General features: G+C 45.4%; 2 non-coding genes across 2 annotated transcripts; both read left to right on the top strand.

Annotated features, from left to right (window-relative positions):
• Nucleotides 1–4,744: 4,744 nt before the first annotated feature.
• trnaw-cca lies at nucleotides 4,745–4,816 on the top strand. Its single transcript has one exon. It is a non-coding gene; the product is annotated as a tRNA-Trp (tRNA).
• Nucleotides 4,817–14,778: 9,962 nt separating this feature from the next.
• On the top strand, nucleotides 14,779–14,862 carry trnal-cag. Its single transcript has one exon. It is a non-coding gene; the product is annotated as a tRNA-Leu (tRNA).
• Nucleotides 14,863–16,973: the final 2,111 nt, after the last annotated feature.

The following is a 16,973-nucleotide window of genomic DNA, read 5'->3' as shown; positions in this document are numbered from 1 at the left end:
ATTTCCAAAACAGGATGGTGAGTGGCTGGAGGAGAGCCTCCAGGTCGTGGTGTCGCTCTGTGTCGGCCGCCCTTGTCCCTCTCTAGATGGTGGTGGATGTGGGTTTGGAAGGTGTTGCCAAAGGAGCCTTGGTGACTTCCTGCAGTGAATCCTGTAGCTGGTATACACGCTGCCTCTCTGCATCAGTGGTGGAGCGAGTGAGGGTTTACAGATGGAATGCAGATCAAGCGGGATACCTTGTCCTAGATGGTGTCAAACTTATTCAGTGTTGTTGAAATTGCAACTATTAAAGGAAATGGAAATTATTCCATTACATTCCTGATTTATGCCGTGTCGACAGGGTTTGGGGAGCCAGGGAGTGAGTGACTCGCCACAGGAGTCCGAGTCTTTGACCTGCCATGCAGCTGCAGTATTTATATGAGCAGTTCAGTTCCTGGCCAATGGCAATCAGTAAGATGTTGGGAATAGGGTTTCAGTGATGGTAATTGTGGTGAATGTCAAGGGGTGATGGTTAGATTCTCACTTATTATGAAATATGAAAATATGAAAATCTCGTATTGTCGCAAGTAGGCTCCAAAATAAGTTACTGTGAAAAGCTCCTAGTCGCCACATTCGGGGAGGCTGGTACGGGAATGCTCTTTTCTTGGAAATTTCAGGCCAAGCCTGGATAATGTCCAGGATTGGTGCATTTGTACATGGACTGTTTCATTAACAGAGGAGTTGTGAATGGTGCTGAACATTGTGCAATCACGGAAAGCCTGAGATTGTGGGTGTTTGCAATATTTACAGCGTGTGTCCCTGTGTGAGTAAATGCCATTTCAGACATTGATTGCACATATTAAGTGTTTGCTGGAAGGGGGAAGCAGAGTTTAAAAAAAAACGTGTCCTGTAAAGAAATGTCAGATCAGACAGACTTGTGGCGAGCAGCTGAATATTTCTTTTTACTTTAACGGAAAGTGTTTCGTTTTACTGTACCGGATATTAAGAAAAGCAACTAGCAGAGAATGGTTTCGATTCATCGACCGCTGGGTTATGGGCCCAGCACGCTTCCGCTGCGCCACTCTGCTCCTTGTTATTATTGTACTGTAGCGACACAATTCTTCACTTCCACAGCGTTGTTCATCAGGAGCACATGTGTTCGACAGCGCACCCTGGTGGCACAATTCAACTCTGTCACTCACCAACAATGGAACACACACAGCAGCAGGACACTGTCACCTTACACAGGGTAACAGACACCCAAAGGAGAATCGACTGACTGATCATATATAGAAAGTGATCCTTCCTAAAATCTAGCCTCTTTCCTCTTGTGTAACTGTGTTCTCTGCATCTTCGCTCTGTTATTGAAAGGTTTTCCCTGATGTTAATTAAACTGCTTTCCGATATTTAAGTATATTCTCTCCCGCTGAACTGTGATTTCTACCGTGGAACCGAGATCTCTACTGTGTAACTGCTCTCTGCTGTGGAATATGGTCTCTGCTGTGAACTGGGCACTCCGCTGGGAAAGTGCGATCTCTCCTGTGGAAATGTGCTCTCTGCTGTGGGACTGTGTTCTCTGCTGTCAAACTGTGCTCTCTGCTGAGGAAATGTGGACCAGATGTGATGCAGCTGAGGATGATGAGTGATGTATGGTGGACATTGTGAACTTACTGGCCAGAAACTTCCGAACTCTATTTTTGTTTTTAATGGACAGCTACAATCCACGTGTTTATTCAAGGACACAACAATGAAGAAAAGTGAATCAGTGCTCAGCAGATTCGAACATCCCACACCTCCGGTTTGTTCTTATTGAGAACCCCGACCTCAATTGTATTTTTGCTCTAAGAATTGGACCACCGCCTCCTGTGAATACGGCAGCAACACCTCCAAGATCTGAACTGGAACAGAATCACAGAATAATGCAATGTCCCCTCGTGAAAGACCCCTCTAGTTAGGGAAACAGGTGATCAATATCCGCCCTGTCTATACCTATCATAATCTTGTGCACCTCGATCAGATCACCCCTCAGTCATCTCTGTTCCTGAGGGAGAAGAAAAACGAACCTCTCTTCATATCTTAAAAGCAAGCAAGCAACATGCTGCTGATTCACCTCCGCACCCCATTCAGTGCAGTAACATATTTCATATGACGCGTTGACCAGAATTGCACACGGTACTCCAGCTGTGGCCTCACCAACATTCTATACAACTCCAACATGACCTGTCTGCTTTTGTAATTAATGCCCCGATTGATAAAGACAAATATCTCAGATGCCTTTTCCAGCAGCCTATTAACCTGCCCTTCAGTCTTCAGAGATCTATGGACAAACACTCCAAGGTCCCTTTGTTCCTCAGGACTTCCCAGTGTCAGGCCATTCACATTAATCCTATAATAATATAATAGCCTTTATTGCCACAAATAGGCTTATATTAACACTGGAATGAAGTTACTGCGAAAATGCCCTAACAAATGGATCACATCTCATTTTCAGCGTTAAATTCCATCAGCCACTTTTCTGCCCATTTGACCATCCCGTCTACATCTTCCTGCAAATCAAGACACTCAACCTCACTGTAAGCTTGAAACTCAGTGAAAGGATTTCACTCTCCTCTCGGAATCTGATCACCACCTCAATCCTAACATTCAGCTTTGGTGGGCAGACAAGACAACTTCCTTCCCGCAGCCCCCCAGCGCAGACTTGATAATATCCCAAACTCCTATCCTGCTATTGTCACATTGCTCCCCCACCTTGTTCTCTTCACAAAACTCCAGGAATCTCCGACCAAATCTTCAGACCTTTGATTCTCTCTTCAAACGACATCTTGTCCCTGATTATGTCCATCCTGGGAAGAGGGGCTTGACATTACGAGTTTCTCTGCAGACATCCAGTTGCTGTTGATGGACCAAAAGATGCCTCAAACCTGAAAGGGTTTCAGGCCTGTGAGCATGTCCCCAATAAACAGTGCATTCAGTACCTGCAGAGTAGACAACAATGGAGAGAAGGTTGAGCAATTTCAGCGTCACAATTCTCTGGACATAGAGGATTCAAAATAAAATTTATTGAAAATACTGAACAGATCCTCTGAGAGCAGGACTTAAGTCAAAGGGGAAAATCCAATGGATTTCTAGTGGAAAGATTTAACAACTGGATGATGGCAGCTGAAATTAGTCCTTGCGTTACAATCTCTGCAGATATTCTACTGAATTGAAACCTGCAAAAGGCATTCTTTTCGACTAGAAATCCAACACATTTCCCCGTTATGGAAGTTGTCAATCGCACAGATGGTCAAACGGAATAAGGCTCGGCTGGGATTTTAATCCATATTTTGCTTTAGGGAACAGACACTTCAATGGTCTAAACTGCAGAGTGTGAGGATGTTCAGCTAATCACAAGGGAATGCTGGAAATACTTTACTGATCAGTAGTATCTGTGAAAAGAGAAATAGTTAACATTTCACATCCTGACCTTCCATTGCAATGACTTGTTTCTCTCTCCACAGAAGCTGCCGGATCAGCTGAATACGTCCACCATTTTCTGTCTTTGTTTCAGATTTGCAGCAGCCGCAGTATTTTGCTATTGTGCCAAAGGACAATGATTTGTCTTTCCTGCCCTCAGGGTTATTGCAGATCTCTCTGGCTGTGGCTGTCGCTGATTCGGCCAAACATTTACAATCTATCATTAATTGTCCGTGAGAATGGGCGGTGGGGTGATTCTGGAACCGCTGCAAGTCCATATGGTGTATGTACACACACAGCGCTGTTAGGGAGGGTTCCAGGGATGGATGGTGCCCCGCGGAGGAAAAGTCAATGTCAGGAGTGGGATTCGATCCCTGACCTCCAGAGGAGACTGCGACCTTCAGTCGGCTATCCCGAAGTATTCGAAAGGTTCGGTGCGATTGGGCCGAAATCGGGTGCTCTTTCCGAGGGTCGGTACCGACTCGATGGGCCGAATGGCCTCCTTCTGCACTGGAGGCATTCTATGATTATTTAAACAGGGTGAAAATGGCAGCATCAGGGCACAAGGGCAAGTTAAGTTCGCAGGCCAGAGAAAGTGTCCTATGTAATGACACATAGAACATGAGAAATAATTAGATAAATAGATTTATTGTGGACTGGTGCCATCTGCTGGCTGAACGGGAGCCGTTCGACACGGACACTTTCATTTAGAAGCGTTTTAAATTGGACTGAAATAGCGCACGCAAAGTCAGTATTTGTTCCGGAACAGTTTTTAAAACTAATCTAAAGAACCAAAAGGACACAGACCAAATCAGTGAGCGATGGTGGTATAGTGGTGAGCATAGCTGCCTTCCAAGCAGTTGACCTGGGTTCGATTCCCGTCCATCGAAATAAAAAATTGCAGACTTATGCGCCCCTTCGTTAGTTTCAAAGTGAGGAAGAGAAACAGTTTCTCACTCAGAATTTATGCCCAATTAGGGAGGGGAGTGAAAAAAGTAGATTTCTCATCATTTTTAACGTCGTTTCAATATGGACAGTGTTCTACTATTCACCCACAAGCCGTCAATCAACAGCTGAAAGTCACAGCTTTTTCACCAGCCTCATGATGTGGACGAAAGACACAAAAGACACGTTGCAGACGAGGATGGGATTTGAAGCCACGTGCACAGAGCACAATGGATTATTGTGCATCAGCTTTACTGCATGGCCCTTTGATATCCCTCAATCTAACGGCTTTGTGTTTCTTTCGCACAGTTGGGTGAAAATAAAACATGAATCTATGAGGCGAAGCACTTGCTGCTCAGCAGTTGGGCTTGTGGCGCAACGGTAGCGCGTCTGACTCCAGATCCGAAGGCTGCGTGTTCAAATCACGTCAGGCTCACGGTGTTCCAGAAATTTCTCTCTCGGTGGTGATGTTCTGGAAATGACTCCGATCGAAACCGCAATGGTGGCAATTTTTTCCGGCTGTATCAGATTTACCCGCTCAGTTTATATTTTTGAGCAGTTTCGTTAAATATCAGCGGATTCGGCCAGGTTCGATTCCCGCCTTGCTGCCCATGGCTGAGACCAGAACTACTGGTCAGTTAAAAACAAGGATGTTGTGCTTTTCGGACGGAGATGAGGAAATTTCTCACTGTCAGAGAGTTGTACGTCTTTGGAACTCTGCCTCAGAAGGCAGCAGAAGCGGGACATTGATTATTTTTAAGGGGGCGATGGGGAAATTAATGTTCAGCAACTGCTCAAAGGTTTATCGGACTTACATACAACCATTCCATTCAGCCAGTTACCTGGGTGCACAAACACTGGGTGCGGTTTTTTATTTGATATATCAGTTCCACACCATGGTGAAACGGTCTTAAAATATCGCTTTCATTTCTTCACGTGTTCTGCACTGAAATATTCGCTGCAATACCTTCACTGGAGCGCCACCTTCCTCCCGATTTCAGTCAATGACACCATCCGGGCTCCTCCGGATTTTTGAACCCAGAACCTCTCACAATTTATCACAGCTGAGAATCAATGTCATTGTCAGGAGTGGGATTCGAACCCTCGTCTCCAGAGGAGACTGCAACCTGATGTATCCAAACGGATCGGAGGGGATTGCGCCGAGTTGGGGTCGGTGGCTCCGAGGGTCAGTGCAGACTGGATGGGCCGAATGGTCTCCTGCACTGGAGGGATTCTATGATTACTTAAACAGGGTGTAAACGGCAGCATCAGGACACAAGGACAAGGTGAGGTCTCAGGCCAGAGCAAGAGTCCTAAATACATTTATTGTGGACTGTTGCCATCTCCTGGCTGAACCGGAACCGTCCGACACGGAGACTTTCATTCAGGAACATTTTAAATTGGAGTGAAATAACATAAACATAGTAAGAAGTTTTTTACGAAACAATTTATCAAACTAATGCAAAGCATCAAAAGGACGTAACATTGGACAGTAAGTGATGGGGGAATACTTGTGAGCATCGCTGCCTTCCAAGCAGTTGATGCGGGTTCGATACCCGGCCGTCGCAATAATAATTTGATCCGAAGCGTTTGCGTGAATCCGCGGGTTTCGAACTGAGGAAGAGGAAAGTGAGGTGGCTGGAGGCAGGAATCTTCGCTTGTTGTAAATAGTCTGGTTGGATTGTTCACATCCGTCCGAGAGCGGTAACTGTGATATCGGTTTCTATTGTGGTTTATTATTGGATATTGTTATATATCCTTATTACCCCTCTGTGGGGTATTCCTGGAAGTTATTACATAAACATTTCCCCTTCTGGCTGTTAAATAATTTGAAAAAACTGAAAAACTCCTGGTTCTATCTTTACCAAATGACATGACTGTGTTAATAAAACATAACCCATTCCAATCAGTGGAGATGTGATACTGGCATCAATAATACTCACACACCACAGTAGATATTGTCTGTTTCCCTCAGAGAGGCAATTGCAGAGCTTCCCTATTTTGCTACTTTGAGCTTCACAATGCTGTAATGCTGTCTGCTTCATTCCTGGGACAAATGTCCGGATCACACAGGAAGTAAGACTTTGATACTAATTTACTGAAAAGAAAAGGCGGATGTGCTGCAGGGTGATAGCTTTTGGTGTGAGTAAGACTATAAATAGCAGAGGATGGTTTCGATCCATCGACCTCTGGGTTATGGGCCCAGCAAGCTTCCGCTGCGCCACTCTGCTCCTTAAAGTCGCTGTGTTCGCAATTACTGCTCTGCGGTAACCAGATAACTATTCACCTGCTCCATTGTTTTCTTAAACGAGAACCCACGTGTTATGAAGCTCACCTTTGCTGGGGAATAACAGGAAACATCAGCACGGCTGCAACAGACAGAGAAAGAAACACAGAGAAGCAGGAAGAGACGATCAGGGCACACACACAATGACACACACCGCGCAAACCAACAAGATTCTGAGATGGACAAACTGGTTATTTCGGACAAAGACTAAAATGCATTTCCTGCTGTGCAACTGTGGTCTCTGTTGTGGAAATATTATCCGTCTGAAGCAGATCCTTTCTCCGCCATATTTACCATATCTTGACAGGAAAGATTAGTTCAGGCTTCCAGTCCAGTTCGTTCACCTGAACATTCACAGATAACAATATGGAAGCGCCCAACGTGGGGCTCGAACCAACGACCCTGGAATCTTTGGACTGTGGGAGGAAACCGGAGCACCCGGAGGAAACCCATGCACACAGGGGGAGGACCTGCAGACTCCACACAGGCAGTGACCCAGCCGGGAATCGAACCTGGGACGCTGGAGCTGTGAAGCATTTATGCTAACCATCATGCTACCCTGCTGTCATAGAATCATAGAATCCATTCAGTGCAAAAGAGGACCATTCGTCACAACAAACATGTACTGACCCTCCGAAGGCTCACCCACCTGCCCTCCACTGGAATACTGGGTCCGATGGAGCAACTCTGCCCTCCAATTCCAACCCCTGATTTCCGCTCTCCCTCTCTTGAGTTGGGTGCAGGATTGGAGGGTCAGCGCAGACTCGGTGGGCCGAATGGCCACCTTCTGCATTGCACTGGTTTCTATGGAAACAGATATAATCACAGTATTTATTCAAGAGGGATAAATATTGACTCGCAGCTTATAGGTTTACAGGCCCCGTGGCCTAATGGATAATGAATTTGATGATATCAGAAGATTGCAGGTTCGAGTCCTGCTGCGGTCGTCTTACACAGAAATCCGGTGGAACTTACTGACAGCCGAGTTATCCCTCCTCAGCTCAAAGTTCCACCTTTCCATCCGAACATTGCAGGGCTTTTATTGGAATATAAATACTCGTAACATTGTTCATTCAATTTGCTCTCATCCTAGTATTTTGTTTAGCCCCTGATGAATCCACAGCATCTGTTTGACTTGGATAAAGTGTAGAATAAAATATTATGTATCAATCGGTTCAATAAAATTCCGTGGAGGAAATTCTAATATCGTCAGGAAGACAGACAGAGTCAAAGGGTCATAGATGTTTGCAGCATGGAAACAGCCCTTCGGCCCAGCTTGTTAATGCCGCCCAGTTTCTATCACTAAGCTAGTCCCACTTTCCCGCATTTGGCCCATATCCCTCTATACCCAACCTGCCCATGTAACATTCTCACTGATTTTTAAAAGACAAAATGATACCCGCCCCTCCCAGTGCCTCTGGCAGCCCGTTCCAGATGCTCCTCATTACCTTATTTATGCTCCTCATTATTTCATAGACCTCTATGACATCACCCGAAACCTCCTACGCTCCAGGAAAAAAAGTCCCAGCCTATCCAGCCTCCACTTTTCACTCAGACCATCAAGTCCTGGTAGCATCCTTGTAAATCATTTCCGCACTCTTTCTAGTTTAACAATATCCTTCCAGACATAGGCTGACCGGAACTGAACACAATATTTCATGTGTGGTCTTACCAATGTCTTGTACCACTTGAACAAGACGTCCAAACTCTTGTATTCAATATTGTGACCTTAAAACCTAGCATGCTGAATGCCTTCTTCACCACCCTGTCCACCTGCGCCACCACCTTCAAGGAGCTGTGAGCCTGTACCCCTAGATCTGTTTGTTCTGTAATTCTCCCCAACACCCTCCCATTAAGGAGTCCCTTTGTGGAGTGGACTCGATGGGCCGAATGGCCTTACTTCCGCTCCTATGTCTTATGGTCTTAACTGAGTAGGTCAATCCCTGATTTGATCGACCAAAATGCATCACCTCACATTTATCCAAATTAAACTCCATCTGCCATTCATCGGCCCACTGCCCTAAGATGTTTAATAATCAGCTGAATCAACTGATTTTTTGTTCAGAGGGATGAAAGATTGTGTCTCTGGATTGGGAATCCAGAGGCCCGAAATAATCTTTCGGACAGGGAATAAATCCCACCAATCAGCTCCCCCACCCTCTGACATCAGCTCAGTAATATAAGCTGCCTCATTTCTTAAAGGTACATTGCTTAAACATTCGCTTCTTAAATGTACTCCCACATGACACGTCTTACAGTGTAATTAGATCATCAGATTACCTTGTTTTCGGCTGAGCGGCCGTTTCTGGAAAGACAAAATCTGCCAGCAGTGCCCCAGATGAAGCTGGCGGCTGTTTTGGAGCTTCTGAAGCCGCATTTTTCATGGTGCCAAACTCATACCTAAAGCTGGTGTCGTGATTTAAATCGATTATCAGACAGAGGATTAGTAATATCAGTATAGATATTTGTGCAAGACAATTCACTCCTCAGGCCAGTTGAACTCGGAATCTAAACTGCATCCTAGTTCCGGATACACTACACCAATCATCAGGTGACCCTTAATAAGTGGGCCAACGCAGAGAGGCAGGAAATGGATCAACAACGGGGATGGATTCAGACCCGCAGATGCAAAGCACAATGGATTAGCAGCGCATCACCATCACCTCTCGGCCAACTCGCCATGTAACCGAATTCACCAAACCACCTCATGGACTTTTAACATCCGCAATAACTAACGGAAGCAGGTTGTCTTTGTACATTGGTCCAGATGTACAGCCAGATGTGAAATGTTGGAAATATAGTTTCTGCCAGCAAATTACATTTCCATCATATCAGCTGAAGGATTGCTGTGAATGGACTGATGGGAAACACTTCAACGCCATGTCCAACATGTTTCTACACATTGTAAACAAACATTGCGGAAAGACTGAAAGATACAAACATTTGATCGCATCATGATGGACATCACTCAGACGCCTTCAACATCCGGTCAATGTCGGAGTTATTACGATTCTAATTAGTTATCCAGAGAATCCCTGCAGGACATTCGGCCTCTTGAGACTGCACCGAACTTCCGAAAGCGCACTCGCTCTGGGCCCACTCCTCCGCTTCTCCCCGTAACCCCACACTTGCTCATGACGAAGCCACCTAACCTACACATCGTTAGACTGTGGGAGGAAACAGGAGGACCCAGAAAAAACCCCACGTAGGCACTGGGACAACGTGCAAACTCCACACTGATCGTCACGGAAGTTGGAATCCAGCTATGATGAAAGTCCAACTGACAGGATGAATTGTCCAACCTCCGCATGAATTTGGTGAGTGGGAAAATCAATGACAGATGAATGTATAATTTATAAAAATGTGAGGTTATCCACTTTGGGAGTAAAATCAGGAAGCGAGATTATCATCTGAATGTCCATGAATAGGAGAGGGGAATGTGCAATGAGACCTGAGTGTCCTCGTACACCTGAAGCTGAGGGTAAGCTTGCAGGTGGAGCAGGCATTGAAGGAAGCCAACAGTATGTTGGCCTTGATCACGATAGGATTTCAGTGCAGGAGCAGGAATGTCTTGGAGCAATTATACAGGGCTTTGTGAGACCACGTCTGGAATATCGTGTGTACATTTGCTGGGTCGGGTACGTTTTGGCGCCGACCTTTTGGCACCGATCATTTGAAACCGCCATTTTGGCGCTAAATTGATTTGGCGCTCATTATTTTGGCGCCCAGCTGTTTTGGCGCCTTTGTTGTGTATTGAATATATTGGTAGGAATGTAATAAAACGAGTATAAAAGGTTAATGCAGTTCATAGTTATGGGCTAAACCACGTACATATTCAAGTGGTGTCCGTGGATCAAACTGTTGTGCAATGTTTAAGATACGCTCATCGGCCTTAATGTATTTCAGAAGTGTTTGATTTGGACCATTCCCGTTTGAGTTGAGTTGAGCCTCTGAGTTTGGAAGTGATGCTTGTGCAGCTTGAGAACTATTTTCAAGACATCCGTTTAAAATTGTTGACGGCACTTCAAGAGTTTCTTCAGCTTTACGCTTCAAACTTGTTTTGATGGTAGCAACTTCCACACCCACTGCTGAAGCACCATGAGAATGTCCGTTCACTTCCTTCACTACTTCATTGTTTTTAGTGTGAATGCGACCTTTACACTCGTTTTTTAATTCGCATCTCCAAAACATTAACAATGGGTCGCTTTTGCTACATTTATAAAACACGTATAAATATCCATCGTGTGTTAAAATTGGTTTGTCTCTCTTGCTTAGAATTTTTTCAGCCATTTCTGGTATGGGGTCTAAGAGAAATTAAAAGCAAAACTGTATTTCTAGCTTTCAAATGTGAATAGAGAACAGGCTTATGTAGCACCAAGGGTGTAGATTGTTATCATTAATTGCTGAAGTAGTCTGAATTGGCGCCAAACAGATGAGCGCCCAAAAGGCCAGCGCCAAAACAGATGAGCGCCAAAAGGTCGGCGCCAAATGATCGGCGCCAAAAGGGCAGCGCCAAATGGTGGGTCTCCTTCTCTGAGAAAGAATGTTCTTCCTGTCGAGGGACCGCAGAGAAGGTACAGCAGATTGATTCCTGGGATTAAAGGTCAGACGAATGTAGAGAGATTGAGCTGTTGCGAGCGTATTCACTGGGATTCAGAAGAATGAAGGGGGTCTCATGGAAAGCAACCGAATTCCAAAAGGACCGGATAGAGGAGATGCAGGAAGAATGTTCCTGATGTTGGGGTGTTCAGAACCGGGGGTCACAGTCTTAGGATATGGGGTAGACCGTGTTGGATGGAGAAGAGTATAAATGTGTAGGCAGGGTTTTGTCAGGTTGGAATTTGCTCCCACAGGAATTTGTTAAGGCAAAACCACTATATTTTCAATAAACAATTTGACAAAGCACGTGGGGCGAATGCAATCAGCAATACGGGAGGGGAGGTGGGGGAAGGAGGGTGCAGCCTATTGAGTTGGATGATCAGCCATGATCACAATGAATGGCAGAGAAGGCTCGAAGAGCAGAATGGCCTCTTCTTTCTCCTATTGTCTATGTTTCTATGATTGGCGAAAAGCAACTTGAAGGCTGCGAGGCGGGCGATGCCGCTGATCTTCACCAGAACAGACAGTGAGATGGAACATTGATCATAAACAGACAGTGAGAGAATACAACATAATAGACACAGGGAGCAACAATGGGAAATAACAAATCCATTCGATTGGAATGTTCAATATCGTTTGGAATTGATAAAACCCCGAATGAAAAGGAAATTAAATTGGAATTCCCGCCATTTTAGCATCTGGGAGAGAAAGGAGAAACGGAGATAACAATGTAGGAAGAAAAGAAAGGATGGGACTGCTCCCTTGTACTTCAAAATAAAAGGAAATAAAACTCTACCATTCGTGTATTCAATCAGATTCGGATTCATTTTGAACTCTAAAGGCTAAAGTATTTCTCACTCACTCAATATAGTGGGAAATTTGAGAATAATTTGACCCCACAGGATAATGTTGTGTTTCTGCTCTCTAGTTATTTGTTTTTTTCTGTTACTCTTCCATTAGATGTCAATCCACAAAAAGTAAAGAAGGAAGCATTGTGGATAGCACAATTGCTTCACAGCTCCAGGGTCCCAGGTTCGATTCCGGCTTGGGTCACTGTCTGTGCGGAGTCTGCACGTCCTCCCCGTGTGTGCGTGGGTTTCCTCCGGGTGCTCCGGTTTCCCCCCACAGTCCAAAGATGTGCGGGTTAGGTGGGTTGGCCGTGATAAATTGCCCTTAGTGTCCAAAATTGCCCTTAGTGTTGGGTGGGGTTACTGGTTTATGGGGATAGGGTGGAGGTGTTGACCTTGGGTAGGATGCTCTTTCCAAGAGCAGGTGCAAACTCGATGGGCCGAGTGGCCTCCTTCTGCACTGTAAATGTTATGATATGATTATGATGAAAGGAGAGAGGGAGCGAATATTCTGTTCCCTTTCATGATTCTGTTCTGATCTTCATTTGACAGAATACAATCAAGGTGTAAGTGAGGAAATCTGTCAGCATTGAGATTTAATCTTCGACAGGAGGTGTTATGGTGCATGACCATGCGTCTCAATGCCGATCCGAAGGCTACGTGTTAAATCACATCAGACTCACAGAGGTTTTCTGCTTGTTTCAGGATTTTATATCTGGATAAGTTCATTGTGTGGGGAAGTTCTGAAAATCACACAAAGATAGGGAGTGAAGTATGTTGTGAAGAGGACAGAAGCAGCTTACAGACTGATACAGAGAGGTTGAGTGAGTGACAGAAACCTGGCAGCTCCAAAGCAATGTGTAAAATGCGCAGGGTTTCACTTTGTCATAGAACAGAGAACAGTACAGCACAGAACAGGCCCTGCGGCCCTCGATGTTGTACCGAGCATTGTCCGAAACCAAGACAAACTATCCCACTCCCTGTCAATCTGGTGTGCTCCATGTGCCTCTCCAATAACCGCTTGAAAGTTCCTAAAATGTCCGACTCCACTATCACAGCAGGCAGTCCATTCCACACTCTAACCACTCTCTGAATAAAGAACCTACCTAGGACCTCCCTCCTATATCTCCCACTCTGAATCTTATAGTTATGTCCCCTTGTAACAGCTACATCAACCCGAGGAAATAGTCTCTTAACGTTCACTCTATCTATCCCCCTCATCATCTTATAAACCTCTATTAAGACGCCTCTCATCCTCCTCCACTCCAAAGTGAAAACCCCTAGCTCCCACAACCTTTCCTCATGAGACCTATCCTGCAAACCAGGCAGCATCCTGGTAAATCTCCTTTGCACCCTTTCCAATGCGTCCACATCCTTCCCACAATGAGATGACCAGAACTGCACACAATACTCCAAATGTGATCTCACCAGGGTCATATATACTTGCAGCATAACCCCGCGGCTCTTAAACTCAAGCCCCGTGTTAATAAACGCTAACGCACTATAAGCCTTCTTCATGGCTCTGTCCACTTGAGTGGCAACCTTCAGAGATCTGTGGACATGAACCCGAAGATCTCTCTGTTCCTCCACATTCCTCAGAACCCTGCCGTTGACCCTGTAATCCACATTCAAATTTTTTCCACCAAAATGAATCACCTCGCACTTATCAGGGTTAAACTTCATCTGCTATTTTTCGGCCCAGCTCTGCATCCTATCAATGTCTCTTTGCAGCCTGCAACAGCCCTCCACCTCATCCACTACTCCACCAATCTTGGTGTCATCAGCAAATTTACTGACCCACCCTTCAACCCCCTCCTCCAAGTCATTGATACAAATCACAAATAGCAGAGGACCCAGCACTGATCCCTGTGGTACACCGCTGGTAACTAGTCTCCAGTCTGAAAATTTTCCATTCACACCACCCTCTGTCTTCTATGTGATAGCCAGTTACTTATCCAATTGGCCAAATTTCCCTCTATCCCACACCTCTTTACTTTCTTCATGAGCTGACCATGGGGAACTTATCAAATGCGTTACTAAAATCAACTGCTTGAAAGGCAGCTATGCTCACCACAATACCACCATCGCTCACTCAAGGAACCTGAGTCCTTTTGGTGCTTTGCATTAGTTTCATAAATTCGTACTTTGCGTAAGTTATTGTACTCCAATTTAAAATGCTCCAGAATGAAAGTGGCCGTGTCGCACCGCTCCGGTTCAGCCAGCAGATGGCACCAGACCACAATAAATGTATTTATGCAATTGATTTCTGTTATTCTGTGTGTCACGACATAGGATTCTTACTCTGGCCTGAGACCTTAGCTTCTGAAAATGAAAATCGCTTATTGTCACGAGTAGGCTTCAATGAAGTTACTGTGAAAAGCCCCTAGTCACCACATTCCGGCGCCTGTTCGGGGTGGCTGTTATGGGAATTGAACCGTGCTGCTGGCCTGCTTGGTCTGCTTTCAAAGCCAGCGATTTAGCCCCGAGCTAAACAGCCCCAGATGCTGCCCTGATGCTGCCGTTTTCACCACGTTTAAACGATCATAGAATCCCTACAATGCAGAAGGAGGCCACTCGGCCCATCGAGTTCGTTCCGACGTTCGGAAAGAGCACCCGACCTCCGCCCCATTGCACCTAACATTTCGGATACAAGCGATCAACTCGGTCAGGATGGCCGAGCGGTCTAAGGCGCTGCGTTCAGGTCGCAGTCTCCTCTGGAGGCTGTGGGCTCAAATCCCACTCCTGACATTGGCTTTTTTTGCACCAAACCTGGAACCGCTTCTTCACAGCACTGTGTGTACACACACCATATGGAGTTGTAGCGGTTCAAGAATCACCTCACCGCCCATTCACACGGTCAATTACTGTTAGACTGTAAATGTTTGGTCGAATCAGCGACACCCACAAGCAGAGAGACCTGCAATAACCCTGAGGGCAGGAAACTCATTGTCCTTTGACCCAAAAGCAAAATACTGCAGATGCTGCAAATCTGTAACAAAGACAGAAAATGCTGGAAATATTCAGCTGATCCGGCAGCTTCTGTGGAGAGAGGAACAGGTCATTGCAATGAAAGGTCAGGATGTGAAATGTTAACTATTTCTCTTTTCACAGTTACCACAGATCCGTAAAGTATTTCCAACATTCCCTTGTGATTAGCTGAATATCCTCACACTCTGTAACTTCGTTCGCTAAAGTGACTGACCCAAAGAGAAGTCTGGATTCAAATCCCACCCGATCCTTATTCCGTTTGACCATCTGTGAGACTGAGAAGTTCCTCCGTAGCAGGACAAAACCTGTATTTTACCGGTTTAAATTGTCCTTCACTTTCCTGCAGATAATCTACAGAGATTTTAAAACAAGGACTGATTCAGCTCCCATTATCCAGCTGTTACATCTTTCGACTAGAAATCAACTGGATTTTCCCCTTTGTCTTCAGTCCTGCTCCCAGTGGATCTGTTCAGTATTTTCAGTAATGTCTTATTCTGAATCCTCTATGTCCAGAGAATTGTGACGCTGAAATTGCTCACACTACTCTCCATTGTCTATTCTGCAGGTATTGGCTGAACCGTCTAATGGAGCCATGCGCACGGGGCTGTGAGAGAGGCTTTCTTTCCGGTTGTTGGCCTCCTTTGGTCCATCACCAGCAACCGGATGTCTGCAGAGGAACTCGGAATGCCGAGCCCCTCTTCCCAGGATGGTCTTAATCAGGACAAGATGTTAGTTGAAGAGAGAAGAAAAGGTCTGGAGTTTTGTGAACAGAACAAAGTGGTGGAGCAATGTGTCAATAGCAGGAGAGGAGTTTGGGATATTATCCAGTCTGTGCTGGGGGGCTGCGGGAAGGAAGTTGTCTTGTCTGCCCACCCAAGCTGAATGTTAGGATTGAGGTGGTGATCAGATTCCGAGAGGAGGGTGAAATCCTTTCACTGAATTTCAAGCTTACGGTGAGGTTGAGTGTCTTGAGTTACAGGAAGATAAAGACGGGATGGGCAGAAAAGTTGTTGATGGAATTTAACCCTGAAAAGTGTGAGATAGTCCACTTCGACGGAGTAATGTGACAAGGAAGTATTCAATGAATGGCTTAACAATGGAAACGCGGAGGAACAAAGGGACCTTGACATGTTTGTCCATATATTCCTGAAGGCAGAAGGGCAGGTTAATAAGGTGGTGAAAAATGTATCTGGGATACTTGACTTTACCAATTGAGGCATTTCTGTGAGGACCACGAGGAATCCAGCACGAGTTGAAGGATAGAAATAAATAACATTTATTTACAATAACATATATATGTATGAAAGCAGCAGTAACTTCCTTGCTGCTCACTCCTCCCAAGCTGGTTCCAAACTGGCCAGCTCTATTTATACAGGGATCGGCTAATGATTCCTCCGCCTCCTTCATTGGGCAGCTCATACTCCCTCACGATTGTGGGATTGCCATTAATCCCCAGCCAGTGGTAAGCAGGCAGGTTGTAACAGGCGGAGATTGCAAACGCAGGCAGGTCATGTTGGAGGTATATCAAACTTTGGTGAGACCACAGCTGGAGTACATTGAACATAGAACGATACAGCGCAGTACAGGCCCTTCGGCTCACGATGTTGCACCGACATGGGAAGTCAAATACTAAAGGCCATCTAACCTACACTATGCCATTATCATCCATATGCTTATCCAATAAACTTTTAAATGCCCTCAATGTTGGCGAGTACACTACTGTTGCAGGTAGGGCATTCCACGGCCTCACCACTCTTTGCGTAAAAAACCTACCTCTGACCTCTGTCCTATATCTATTACCCCTCAATTTAAGGCTATGTCCCCTCGTGCTAGCCACCTCCATCCGCGGGAGAAGGCTCTCACTGTCCACC

Source organism: Scyliorhinus canicula, chromosome 31 (assembly GCF_902713615.1).
Source record: "Scyliorhinus canicula chromosome 31, sScyCan1.1, whole genome shotgun sequence".
Taxonomy (NCBI): Eukaryota; Metazoa; Chordata; class Chondrichthyes; order Carcharhiniformes; family Scyliorhinidae; genus Scyliorhinus; species Scyliorhinus canicula.
Note: the sequence above shows the minus strand (reverse complement) of the source record. Positions and strands in the feature narration are given on the sequence as shown.